Source organism: Patagioenas fasciata, chromosome 3, assembly GCF_037038585.1.
Source record: "Patagioenas fasciata isolate bPatFas1 chromosome 3, bPatFas1.hap1, whole genome shotgun sequence".
NCBI classification, from domain to species: domain Eukaryota; kingdom Metazoa; phylum Chordata; class Aves; order Columbiformes; family Columbidae; genus Patagioenas; species Patagioenas fasciata.
The window spans coordinates 47,369,077-47,381,576 of NC_092522.1; the positions used below are offsets into that span (position 1 = coordinate 47,369,077).

At 47.9% G+C, this 12,500-nt stretch overlaps 1 long non-coding RNA gene across 2 annotated transcripts; it reads right to left on the minus strand.

Annotated features, from left to right (window-relative positions):
* Positions 1 to 7,974: 7,974 nt before the first annotated feature.
* On the minus strand, positions 7,975 to 11,790 carry LOC139827718 (uncharacterized). Of its 2 annotated transcripts, none has more exons than XR_011738636.1 (3): positions 11,683 to 11,790; positions 9,159 to 9,285; positions 7,975 to 8,346 (listed from the first exon to the last, which is right to left on the minus strand). It is a non-coding gene; the product is annotated as an uncharacterized lncRNA (long non-coding RNA). The 2 variants fall into 2 exon arrangements; XR_011738635.1 differs by having other exon boundaries at positions 7,975 to 8,759.
* Between the last annotated feature and the right edge of the window lie 710 nt (positions 11,791 to 12,500).

A 12,500-nucleotide genomic window follows, 5' to 3' on the forward strand; every position in this document is an offset into this window, starting at 1 on the left:
TCTGATGCCTGTTTTTACCAAAAGATAAGTTGTTGGCTCAAGTCTTATATGGTTAGCAAATGCTACCAAATCTTCATCCATAGCCTATCATAGTGAATGTGAAGGTGATTTAGACAAACAAGGGTTAGGATAAGCAGGTGACATTTCAGTGTGTTTAATGCATGAACAAATCTAATGTCCACCTGTACCTCATTTTGGATAAGTAAGCTTTTCATAAACAAGTTTTGGCTGCAAAGATGTTATATAAAGGTCTTTGTAAGGACTTCAGGCAGACTGATACCATCTCGATGGCTGTACAGCACTTTCTACAACAGAGTGTTGGATGTGATAGCAAAGGATGGCAAGGTTTCATGTCTGCCTAAAAGCAAGGGTATGCTGGATCTCTCTTCTACCTGGGAGACTTTGCTACTGCCAGCTGCCAGAGCTGATGGCAAAATTTTCCTCATCCACTTCTTTACTTTTCTCTTTTTTTTTCTTCTTAATTGACTTAGCTGGACTTCCAGAAACTAAGGGACAGAACTTTTGCTGGGAGCTTTGTCTTTGGCATTAATCAAGTAGTATCTGGCCTTTAATGTTCAGTATTTGAACAACTCATGCTGCCTGAATCCTAATTCAGATATTAACATGGGTTTGCAGCAGGCATAAGCACAGTGGGCTTGTTGGGGAAGCTTTTTGCCTTTTTCCTGGAACAGATTTGGCAGATCCATAGGCTGAAGGATTTCCCCTTTTCCCTGTCATCATCCTTTGTAGAGGGAAATCCTTCCCTTCCCTTGGACTGCCCAGCAAAGTCCCAGCTCTCATTTCAAGTCCCCAGGGGATGGCGATGACAGCAAGGTGATGAAAAAGGCAGCATGACTGGACGCACCTCTCGCCCAATCCACCTCCTCCCCACAAACCAAACTCCCCTTGTTGTCTGTTAGTGCAATTTACCATTACACAAAAACTGTCCCGAATGCCATTAAAAATGCAAATGATGCCCAGTGAGCCTGAGGAGTGGGGAACAAGCAGTTCTTTGCAGCCCACCTCCTCCTGTCCCAGCACGTGTTGCACAGATGATAATCTGCTGCACCACGTTTGTGAGCTCTAGAAGTTGCATCTATTTTTTTTAATCTTAGCAATGTAGCTGCAGACTTAAAACATAACAGACTTTTAGAAACCATATGACTTTCCCTAACTGTCTGTAACAGTTTCAATATAAGTAATTTTAAAAATAATTACTTTAAAGGGAGACTTCTTTAAAACAGACCTTTGTACTTCTTGTTTTTGCTTCTATCTTGGCACAGATGCTCACCGTCTCTCTAGTTCCTTTGTAGAGTTCATTATGCAAAGGCAAAGAAGCTACACTAACGTTGTAATTTTGTTTGGCAAGGTGAGCCGCAAAACATATGCTGTGTCATGCCTTTTTATTACTGTGCAAGAATTGCCAAAGCAGCCTAAAGGAGGAATCAAGGACATGATCGTTGTGAGGAAAAGAGGAAACGGTCCAGTTTTACAACACTCAGGCTTGTAACCACTTGTGGTAGATAGTTTCAGTACTGGTTTAATTTTAAATTGTTTTCTTACCAACCGACAGTGGCTTCAAACTGACTTGTGTTCAATACCAGTGCTTTCTGATCCACATTGAACTATGTTTCAGTGCTGTGGCTACCAAAGCCCTGCCTGTGCAGTAGGCATGGCATGGGCATGGGCTGACCCGTCCTCTCCCTGTGTGGGGTGATGGCAGAGGTAGCGCCAGCCCCAGCCAAAAGAGAAAGCCTCCTTGGGCAGGCACTGACAGCCCTTTTCCACTACGCGGAAGGTGGTGTGTCACACCTGATTCCGCTCATGCTCCAAGAACAAAACCTGTACTCCTCAGTCTAGAAAACCTGTAATCAGGCGAGTGAAGAGGAGGCGAAGGGAACAATTACAGGGTGTGATCTCAGCCTCCCACAGGCTGCTCTGAAGACCTCCAAGGACCGGCTTTCTGCACGGGCATCTGTGGGCGCAGGGACGAGCCCTGTCGGACCCACACCTCCTCTGGGGCTGCCCATGCCGTGGGTGCCCCACTCACGCTCCCTCCCCATGCTGCACTTCCAGTGGAAGGGGACCAAGGAAATTATTTGGCTTAAAAATAACTCAAAAGATACATTATTTTTAACTCAGTCCCAGATGTGAGCTGCCACATGGCCCCACAACACGGGGTGGATGCAAGCAAGAGGCTCAAGACGGGCAGAAGAAAGGCGGTTCTTGCTATATAACAAAATGCCCTGTTGCAACATCTCCCGGGTGCTTTAGCTGCAATGCCTCCGAGCCCCCCTGAAATTTCAGAAATGTCTCGAGAGAAGCGGCTGTGTGGAGGGAGGCCTGGTGTCCCCAGGGGAAGCAAATGCGGTGGCTGCCCACCCCACAGCCGTGACCTGCACCTCGCCGAGGGCAGGCAGGGGTGGCGGGGGCTGCGTGGCAGTGGTGGCGGCAAAGGGCACAACTGCCTTCGCCACTTGTTCCCAGGTTCGGTGATCCTTTGGAGGGGGGAAGGGAGGAGAAGAGGAAAGGATGTTTGTCTGAAAGGGTGAAAAAGAGGTAATGAAAGTGTGGCGATGCCTGTTGCTCACTGTATGCCATGGAAACACAGGGGGAGCGTCACCCTCCCAGTTAAAGCCAGGGTGTTGGCTGTGTTATGCGGAACTGTGACCACCCCAGCACACCTGCACAACCCCCACCGCCTCCAGCGACCACCGGCGGCAGAGATGGGGGGGGGATCACCAGGGGGAGATGCGGGGCGTTACTGATCTGTCATGGCAGGCTGTCTCAGGCACAAATAGTCATTTCTGAGAGCTGGGAAAACACCCAAAAAGGAGAACTGGAAATGTTTCCCTCTCCAGTTTGCCTGCCATTAGCATTTTCATACCTTCCTTCTTCTAAATAAACACACTTTCTGTATGTCAGACTTCAAAGAAGCAATAACCAGCTTGGGGTGAATGCCTGGGGGAAAGGGATAAGGCAAGAACACCTTGAGAAATGCCCCATCCCTAGGCTTGCTCTCGCACAGGCACAGCCCAGGAAGGCAGAGGCTGGTCGAAGATCATGGTGGTTGTAAAGTGCAGAGATGCGGGGAGCGATGGAGACATCTGCAACTCAGGGCTCTGAGAGGGAGAGCATGGCAACATCAGTGTGCGGGAAATAAAACGCAGGTTTCCTCAAGGACACAAACTAAACCTCGCTGTCACACTTAGCACTGCTTTCAGCCCCATGTATGACAGGTATCCAAAGTAAGACAGTGACACTAAAGATGTCCTTTCAAAGGATGAAACACAGAAAAAACTTTCAAACTACCACCTTTTCGTAACACAGGCAAAGTGCCAGAGAGGCCGCTTCAGATGGCTGCCCTCCTCCTTCCCGCGCAAGGGTGCAGAGTGGACCCCAGCCCTGTGGGCAGCACCGCAGCAAGGGATGGGGCGCAAAGGGCACTTGCTCTCAGGCCCTTCCCTCTGGCACCCACCATTGCCTCGGTGGATTTTGGAAAAAAAGCGACAGCTGCGGAAATCTGTCACTTAAATTTAATATCCTGTTGTCTGTGACGATGTAGTCCTTTTGGGAAACTCAGTCCCGGTGGTTAAAAATAAAGCACCAGGGTGGAAATGGTGAGGCATACAGCTCTGCCCTCATGCACCCAAGCTGCACACCCAGAGACCTTGATGCCCAGTCACACTCAGCCCAGATCAACTTAGTTCCTCACAGGAAAACTGTGCTGAAACCACTTGTGACTGTGTCCCAGCAGTACCTGTGGTTATTTGGAGTTACAGTGACATGAGACTTTCCTATGGCCTCACCAGCCCATTTTAAATTTGAGGCAGGCGTGAGACATTAGACAGTACATGTTGTTCATGTAGGAAAACTCCTTTATTAATATTCAAGCCTTGGGACTGGCCTAAGGTAAAGAGATTTTTGGAGCAGTGTGCTGCACACAACGCATTTAAAATGCAGACTCGCCTTTAATGCATGAAATGTTGATGTACCTAAACTCATTGGTGCACCTAAAATCAAGCTTTCACAGGAACCCCATTTCCTCCGAGTGCCTTGTAACCATCAAACTTGCTGTGTATAGGTGGAAATATTCTTGATCTCCAGTGATCAAAGGCTGATGTCTCTCAGAGAGAAAGAAAAAGCAAAACCTCAGGAAGCTGCAGGATGTGCAGAGCTTAATTTTTACTGTCTATTTAGACAGTATTTACTTACTTGAACCAACCTCGTGGCATAAAAAAGCAGGTTTCCATCCACCTTTTGCCCTTGAAACACAGTTCAGAGAATTTAGAGGATACGTGGGTCTCTAGGCCACACTAATTCATATGGGGTTGGATGCTGAAGTGACACATTGCCTCCCACAGCCTGCATTGCTTCTGGAGCCCCTGGCCAAGGCTGGAGGGCTGTGGTGCCCCAGGCTGCTGCAGCTTGCTCTCGTGTGAATGCAGCTGTCTGCTGGTTCTTCTTGCAGGGCTGGTGCCAGAGCAGCGTGATGCAGGAGCAGTGCGATGCAGGAGCAGTGCACTGGCTGTACGGCTTGTGTCCAGGCAGGGCAGGCAGCTGGGGCAGGAGCTGCATCCCCCTCACGCCTGTGAGTCACAGCCCTGACTCACAAGGTGGTGTGGATTAAGCTGTAATTTGAAGATGTTGCCACCTACATCTGTCTGGGCTGCTCCTCTCCTGGAGGTGGCAGAAGCAAACACATACTCTGTCATCTGAAATATTTGGCCAGCCGTGCCAGTTCAGACTCCAGGTGAGGGTAGGATAGGGTGAGTGTGCAGGCAAGCATGCACCTTGCAGTAATAAACCTGGGGAAGGAGGTTTCCATACCGACTCAGCGGTTGGAAGGTGCTTGTCACTCCCATCTGCCAGCCCCTGCGACGGCTCTCACCTGGCACAGCCCAAACCCCTTGCCAGGCCCAGCACCCCAGGGAAGGTCTCTGCTCACCCCACACACCACGCAGGCCCTCCAGCACCTAAAACCAGGGCAGGTGTTTGCCAAATGAATGTGTCAGTGCCCTAAGGCTCACAAAGCACCATTTCTCTTGGCATTTGCATTGCCCTGGAAAATTAGTTATATTGGGGGTGAAGAGCTAGAAACATTTGTACTGACATATAGTTAACTGAAATAGCCAATTAAACTAAAATAGCTTTGATTTAAGTGAAAATTAGACAAGTGGCAGTACCCAGGATAAGATTGATCAGGACTATTTGTGAACTCCCAGTCACATTTCTGTTGGAAGAGCCAAAATTGTGTACCATGTGCTTATTCTGGCTCTTGATTTTTTTTTTTTTCTGGCATTGAACCAACTGCTGGAAGACAGACCGTGCCTTATCCAGCATAAATGCAGCCAGTACAGCGTTAACTCATCAACAATTTCTGAACAAATGGAAGCACGCATTTGTACAGGATCAGCACTTTGCACCAGGAAGGTACCGTGTTTATGATATTTCATTGAAAGTCATAAAGCCAGGTTGTTTTTTTTCTTCTATCAGCAGCCCATGTGTGCAATACTTTAACTAAAATGGTTTAACCTCGGCCCTTTGATTACAGCAGCACAACCCCTCCCATCAGCCAGTTCTTAGCTTTAGTTTAGTCATTGCTTTTAGTTTACACTTAGGAATTTTATTTGATGCGGGAGCAGATAAGCGAGGCATCTGCTCCGTCATATTTCTCCAGCGTCTCTCCCTTTGTTCTTTTTGCCTTTTATCTGCTGGGTTCTCCCTGCAGAGATTCCTGCCCTCACCCTGCCACTTTCCCCTTCTTTTCTAAACCTGCCTCTGCCCACTGCTGCTTCTGCAGGGGAGGCAGACCACTTGCTAGGATTTAACAATGCCTTTACTATTTACGGATGTTAATTCCCTCATTCAGAATTAATTTTCCCTTTGTTTGCCTGCACTAGGAAGGTCTGTGAAATTTGCAACGGTTTCACATGAACTGAGAAAAGGGAAGGAAGAAACCCTGCAGCCATGCATGTGTCACCCTGCTCCCCTCCCTGCTCACAGCTCTCCCTGCATCCAAGGTAGGGGTGTGCTCGCTGAGTCACTGCCCGGGGTTGACACGCTCCCGCCTTGCAACAGCAAACACCCATTAGTGGAACAAAAGCCATGTTGACAGTCAGCAGTGCATAGCTAACTCTGATTAAAGGCCAGCTCATGTCTTTAGGGAAGAGCAATGGATTTGGGGAGCAGGGGCTGGTGCCCAGGGGAACCTCAGCGCATTCTGGCTGACTCAGGCAGAACTGTCCCCGCAGGTGCCCTGCCCTACAGGGCCTGGAATCAGCCCCTCCTGTGGGTGCAGGGCAGCTCCCCAGCCTCTGCAGCAGCCCTACGGCACGTAGGTCTGATGCCTCCAGGAGCAGCCCTGGGATGGGTCTGAGCTGGGCAGGACAGGCTGGGTAAGAGATACTCCTGCCCATGCGCACACAAGACTCACAGCTGGGACAGGAGCTCTTGCAAAAGAAGCTGCTGTAGGCATGAGTATTTACATTTCCTTTGAATGTCCTGGTTCCAGGGAGAATCAGGAAAGACAAACATAGTGGTTCAGAGAACAGAAATGCAGAGGTAAGGCCAAACACTATCACCTTCCTCCAGAGGGGATGGACTGCCTGGCTGCTGTGCAGCTGCGCTGCCTTTCTAGCAATTAATTCAGCTGAAAGGGAGGGAGGAACTGCAGCCCTGCAGGCTACTGGGTTTTTTTTCAGTCTTTGCTTGGAGGGCTCACCTGGCAAAGCTGTTCCCTGAGGTCAGCAAGTATAGAGAACAGTGCCTGGTAAACAGGCACTCTGTGACACTTTGCAAAGCTTCTCTGCTGGGGGAACATGACTTGTCTCTCTGAAATACTGCTATTCCCTGGGAATATGTACTCTGAGCATGGAGCAGAAAAGGAAGAACCAACCAAAGCTTCCAACCTTATGGCATCTGCTTAAAAAAGGGCAGGAAGGTGTGTTTAAATTCCCTTTTATTTTTCTCTTGGTTGGCTAGACTTGTCCTGGGCCCTAGCTGGATGGCACCAGCCAGACTGTATGTCTGGGTAGCGCTTCCCAGGATAAGGGACACTGTATCCCACTGTGGTCCTCCAGCATTGCCCAGTAACTCCATCCCGACTACTGGACTGCTGCAGCTGGTCTCTTAAGGCACATTAACACCAGTGCTGGCTTTCCAGAGCAACCTGTCCCACACTGCAGTTTGCTCTGGTTTTGTCTGAGCAGGGCAACCCCTGCAGCAGGTAGCAGAAACACGAAGTACGGCCAGGCCACAACAAGCCGTCCCTAACACCAGATCTGATGCTTGGAGAAGTGTCCTGACCCTGACAAGTTTGCTCCTTACTGGCACCCATGTGAGGTAATCCTTCTCAGTGCGTGCTCAACCCTCCCTTTTCCTTCCCTGAGAAAGCCATGAGCCTTCTTACCCAGCAGTGTTGTCACTGAGTGGCTGAGCTGGTGCCCATGAGGACACTGGGATGACTGCCACTGCCCTGAGCTGAGCTTTCGGGCTGCACAGGCAGGGCCGGCATTGGGGGCTGCCCTGGCTTGTACCTCGGTGGCTTCCTCTGCGAACCTACTAGATGCCTGCAGCAAAGAAATAGAAACCAAAACAGAAAAATGAGGTGGCTGCAGGAAAACGCATCGGTGGCCTGCTGTTGGGTACTGCCAACTCTGCTGGGGCTCCCATTTGTGTTTACTGCTGTTTGTAGCCTCCTCAGGCTGCCTTTCCAGCAAGAAAAAAAGGTGGTGATTGCTGGGATATTGCTGCATGATAGGAAAAGTAGCTAAAATAGCGACTGGGTGTGAAGCTGAAGAAGTTGTCTTCCTACAGTGTCCTTAACACAAATACTCTTACAGAAAATGAATCTGTCCTCCTTGGGCTTTTTTTCCAGAGGCCCCTCTGACTAATTCTGCCCAAAACAGCCAGGCTGGCCCTGCACAACAGTGTGACGGTGGCAGACAGGACTTGCTCACGTTTGGGTGGAGGCAGGGAAAAACTGTTTTGCAGGCCTGCCCAAAAAAATCCTCAGGCTGACTCTGCCAAAAACCACACCAAACATATGGTAAATGAAATTGCTGGCAGGGAGCTGGCTTGGATGGCAGGAGTGTTTCAGCACTGTGGACTGCTCGTTAGCTGGCCTGAATTGTACTTACGCTTCTTTAAGCATCTCCATGTTTAAGGAAAAGAAGGCAAAGAAGAGTGCAATGCCACTTTTTTTGGGGGGTGCTCTTCTGACACTTCTCCATGCACGTTATTTTTATGATGGTGTTAGCACAGTCCCAATGCCTGTCCCATCCCATGGTTAAGAGCAGCAACAGCGTCACAGAAGGTTGCACTTCCTCGTTTGGCAACAGACTCCTGTGGAAAATCAGACAGAAGGGTTTTCTCTCTCGGAACAGGAGCTCTGCCTATTTCACCATATGAATGTCCTGTACATTTTGTGGAGCTGATGAAATCATGTGCAGATGGAACTCATCTTAACAAAGGCTTTTATTTGCAGGGCAGGTTTCTCTGCCATCTATCCTGGGCCACATTCCAGTTTGCATACCCATAAGAACCAAAGGCATCCACAGAGCCAAATTTCCAAGCAGATACCAGACATGGAGATGTTCTGCCCCTGCTGCTGTGAGCAGCATGACTTCCTTGTGCAGCACTGTGGCCTCCCTGGAAATCTGAGACTTGGAGTCATGGCAATAAACACATCTTTCCTCATATGGCATTCTTCACAAGGATTCAAGTACCTGATACCATTTCCAGGGCACTGATGGGTGCTGTGGAGAAAACACGGCAGAGCACCAAGATCCTAAGAAAGAGCATCCAGAGGTACCTGATGTCTTCAGTGATTTGGGAAGCAGCCATAGGAATAGCTCTGGTGGCTACAGCTACAGAAGGGGGATGAAAATAGAGCAGCCAAACAGCAGTGCCTTTTCTTGAGTTTGGAGTGTCATTTTTCCTCCTGGAGCTATAGTGGTGCAGTGCCAGGGGGAGAGCTCACCTCCAAGTCCACAGACAGCCTTCCACCATCCTTTGTGTGCTGCAGCTTGGAGCTCAACCCTTCTCCAGCCCCACTCCATCTCCTAGCTTCTCACATTCACCTATAGGCTGTGGCATCCTGACCCTAAATTGCCCTGGCAAGAGGTTTTTGTAGGAGAAGGCTTGGGGGCTCATACCTCAGAGCTGCTGTCCTGGTGTTGCCACAGCGTCTGACTCCATGGGCACACCTTCCCGGGGCTGAGCGATCGCCTAAAGTGACAGGATGACCAAACCCCAGGTAATCTGTTTGTTCAACAACCTGATCTGGACAAGAAAAATGGAAGACTGATCAAAGTTGCAGTGCAAACTTTTGGGCACAATCCAGCAAAATGCATCAATAAACTCTTCCCCCTGCTTTTCTTTTTCGCTATACGTTCAGTGCTCTGTCAGTAGTGCCTTAGAAACACCTCGCTGCCCACGTTCAAAATGAGAGCAGCAACAACAACAAAAGGAAATACATACAGGGATGACTTAAGTGAGTTTGGAAATCGCTTCTCATATGAAACACTCCTTTAGTCACAGGCACAAAAAAGCATAAAATTCCCTGCCTCTGATGTAAACAGCAGAAAGAAAAAGTCATCTGGAAGGACAGGATGATTCATGCTGAGGACCTGACTCGAAATATTCATCAGCGTTGAAATTGCCTCTGCAAGATGACTACATGTGAAAACAGCACCAGCGAGATCCTGGCTTCTGCCATGAGAAGTATCATTAACAGGAAAGCAGTGCGGTGAGAATCCAGTGCCACAACCCTTGCTCATGTGAGTAATCGTAAGTCATCTGACCAGTCCCAGCTCAAACAGCAGCGTCACTCAGGTAAGGCTGCTTTACGTAAGGGCAGCAGCAACAGGAGACTGGAGCACGCTCGGGCTTTGCAGCCCACTTCAACAGCAAATTGGAAGCTTTTTTTCTCAGTCTTGCAAAAACCCCTTCAAAGAGGTGCCTTACAAAGATGCGGCTAGTGTTGAGCACTTGAAGAAGACTGAAAAATTTGGCCAGTCTTTTCTTTTATGTTAATCGCCTGGACCCAAGTGGTAACAAGGCACAAAAGGCCATGCTGACTTTATGCATTGTTAGGAGATACTTTACCCTGCATATCTGAATCTGTTTACTTAATCTTCCAGGCCTTTATCCATGAATATTAAATTTCTTGATCACTATGCATTAGGAGTCATCTTTGTACCATCTGTTTGTATTTGTCATCTAACCCTTGTAAATAATAAAACGTACTTTGTTCTCAAGTTCATGGATCCTAGCGGGAGAGCAATTACCATGGAGGAAAAGTATTGTGTGAAACTATCGGCAGCGGCAGGACGCTGCTTCAATTCCCCATCTTGCCACTATACAGTAATTAAACGAAAGCCAGGACCTGCCCCAAAGAGCAATGCTTAGCTTCCATGGCTTCCTTGAAGGCCCAGAAGAGATGATGGAGGGGTTTACACCCCTGGAAATGCAGCGGGCAGCCTTGCCTATACTTCTAAAAGAAGGCAAGAGCAAAATAGAAGGCATGCTGCCCATCAGGGGAACAGCCTTTCTGAATGCCAGCATGCCAGTGGGAGCTAGCTGACCTGCTCAGGCAAAAGTATAATATAACCTGGCTTGGCTGGAACAGCTGTGGCTCTTTATTAGGGTGGTCTGGGCAGCTGGCCTGGGCAACCTCTCCAAGTGGTACCAGCTGGGGAGAAACAATTGAGGAAAAAATGGGTAACTGAGCAGATACACAAAGTTACTTTCACACCTGGGAGTACCATTAAAGAAGTGAAATAGCCACCCATCAACTGAGAGGTAAAGTTCAGGGAAGGCTAGGCAACTATCAAGGGAAACACTGATAAAGTGGAGTTGTTATGATATAAAATTAATCCTTAGAGGGAGCTCTGCTTGAAAATTTTATTAGATGATGCAACAAAGACAGTCCTGCCACATATTACTGAGGTCCAATTTCAACTTTATCAACACAGATAAATGCGAGCTTTCCTGAGGAGAGCGGTCCCGTGAGCAAGAAGAAACACGCTGCATAGCTGCAGACCTCTGTGGACAGCAAAAGCCAGTCAGCAAGCACACCTCACACTCACGGTACCTTGCTGGAGCCAGTCAGAGACATACCTTGCGGCAGACTCACAATGATTTACATCGCCTGAGGATTTGCCTCTCTGTGCTCTTATAAATTAACTTATATGCCAGGTAACCATCAATGAGTGCTCAAATTGTTGCCATCTAGTTAAAACCTAACGTAGTTGGTTAAAGAAGGGATCATTTAGGAGGTTAAATGGAATCATATTATTTTTATCCAGTGTGTTGGTAGCAACAAATTTAGGCAAGAAAACAGTTGCCAAATATTTGTTTAACTGGAAGTGTTATCTGGACTTGGACAAGATACCACTTGCCACTCTGCTTGGTCTTGCAAACATCCCACATGAGGAGGTTACCTATTAAGTGATAGACAATATAACTTGTTAATTGTTAGAGCATGATGACCTTAGACTTTGCCCAGGCATTTAATAACACCATCTGCTGTCTAGGTCTGCAATATTATTATTTTTACATGAGGATTACTCCTCTTGCTTCACAAAGAAGGCTGTAATAACAGTGCTAAAGGAGAGCAGAGCACCATGGTATTTAAACCCGACTGTCCAAGTAAAACATACAGGCAGTGCAGCTCACCCAAAAAATCCCAGACGCATTGTCTTGAATCTGGAAATCCTGATGTGCTGAAGGCAGAGCGGCTGTGATCCAGCCTTGCGGACCACACTCAGGAAAAACTCCTGTGTCTCGCTTCAGAAAGGGCTGGGAGCAAAATCCAACGTTGTGAGGGCTGCCAGCCCTTTGGTCTTTCTGTCACCATTGCTGTTTCCTTCCCAAAAACAAGAGCAATGGTCCAAAGGACACCGTTTAGGAAATCACTGTGCCTTCAGATCTTTTTCTCATTGATAACATGCTTTTAAATCACATACATTTAGCACCAAATAATCGCATTTATCTGGTTTTATGTCTGTATCTGTAAATGGTCCAATCCTGTTCTTGCTGACAGTGATGTGATTTTTGGCTTGGGCTTCGTAGAGGATTTAGAAGAGGGAAGAAAACAGTGGATTTTTCTGTGCAGCTGGTGTCTTATGCAGTGTTTCCACCACCCTGTGCAGCCCTGTGTTTCATGTAAAGCCATTCCCAGTGTGCCGGGAACCTGAGCCTACTGGGTTCAGTGACAAAAGTACTAACAACTGAGATGAGTCAGTTTCTCACTCTGGAATGATGTAATTTTTGTGCAAACAGTCTTTTCTTCCCAATAAAGAGAAGTTGAAACCTGGTAGCTGGTGCGCTGCCAGATTACGGAGGAAGCATTAGAGGTGTGAACACCAAAGAACTCCAAAAAACAAGGCAAAGAGAAATAGTCCAGACTGTGCTTTAAATTTAAAAAATGCACATTTGCACTGTGGATTTTTAAAATGTTTTTATTTTGTTGTACTGCTTATTGGTGCTTGTCA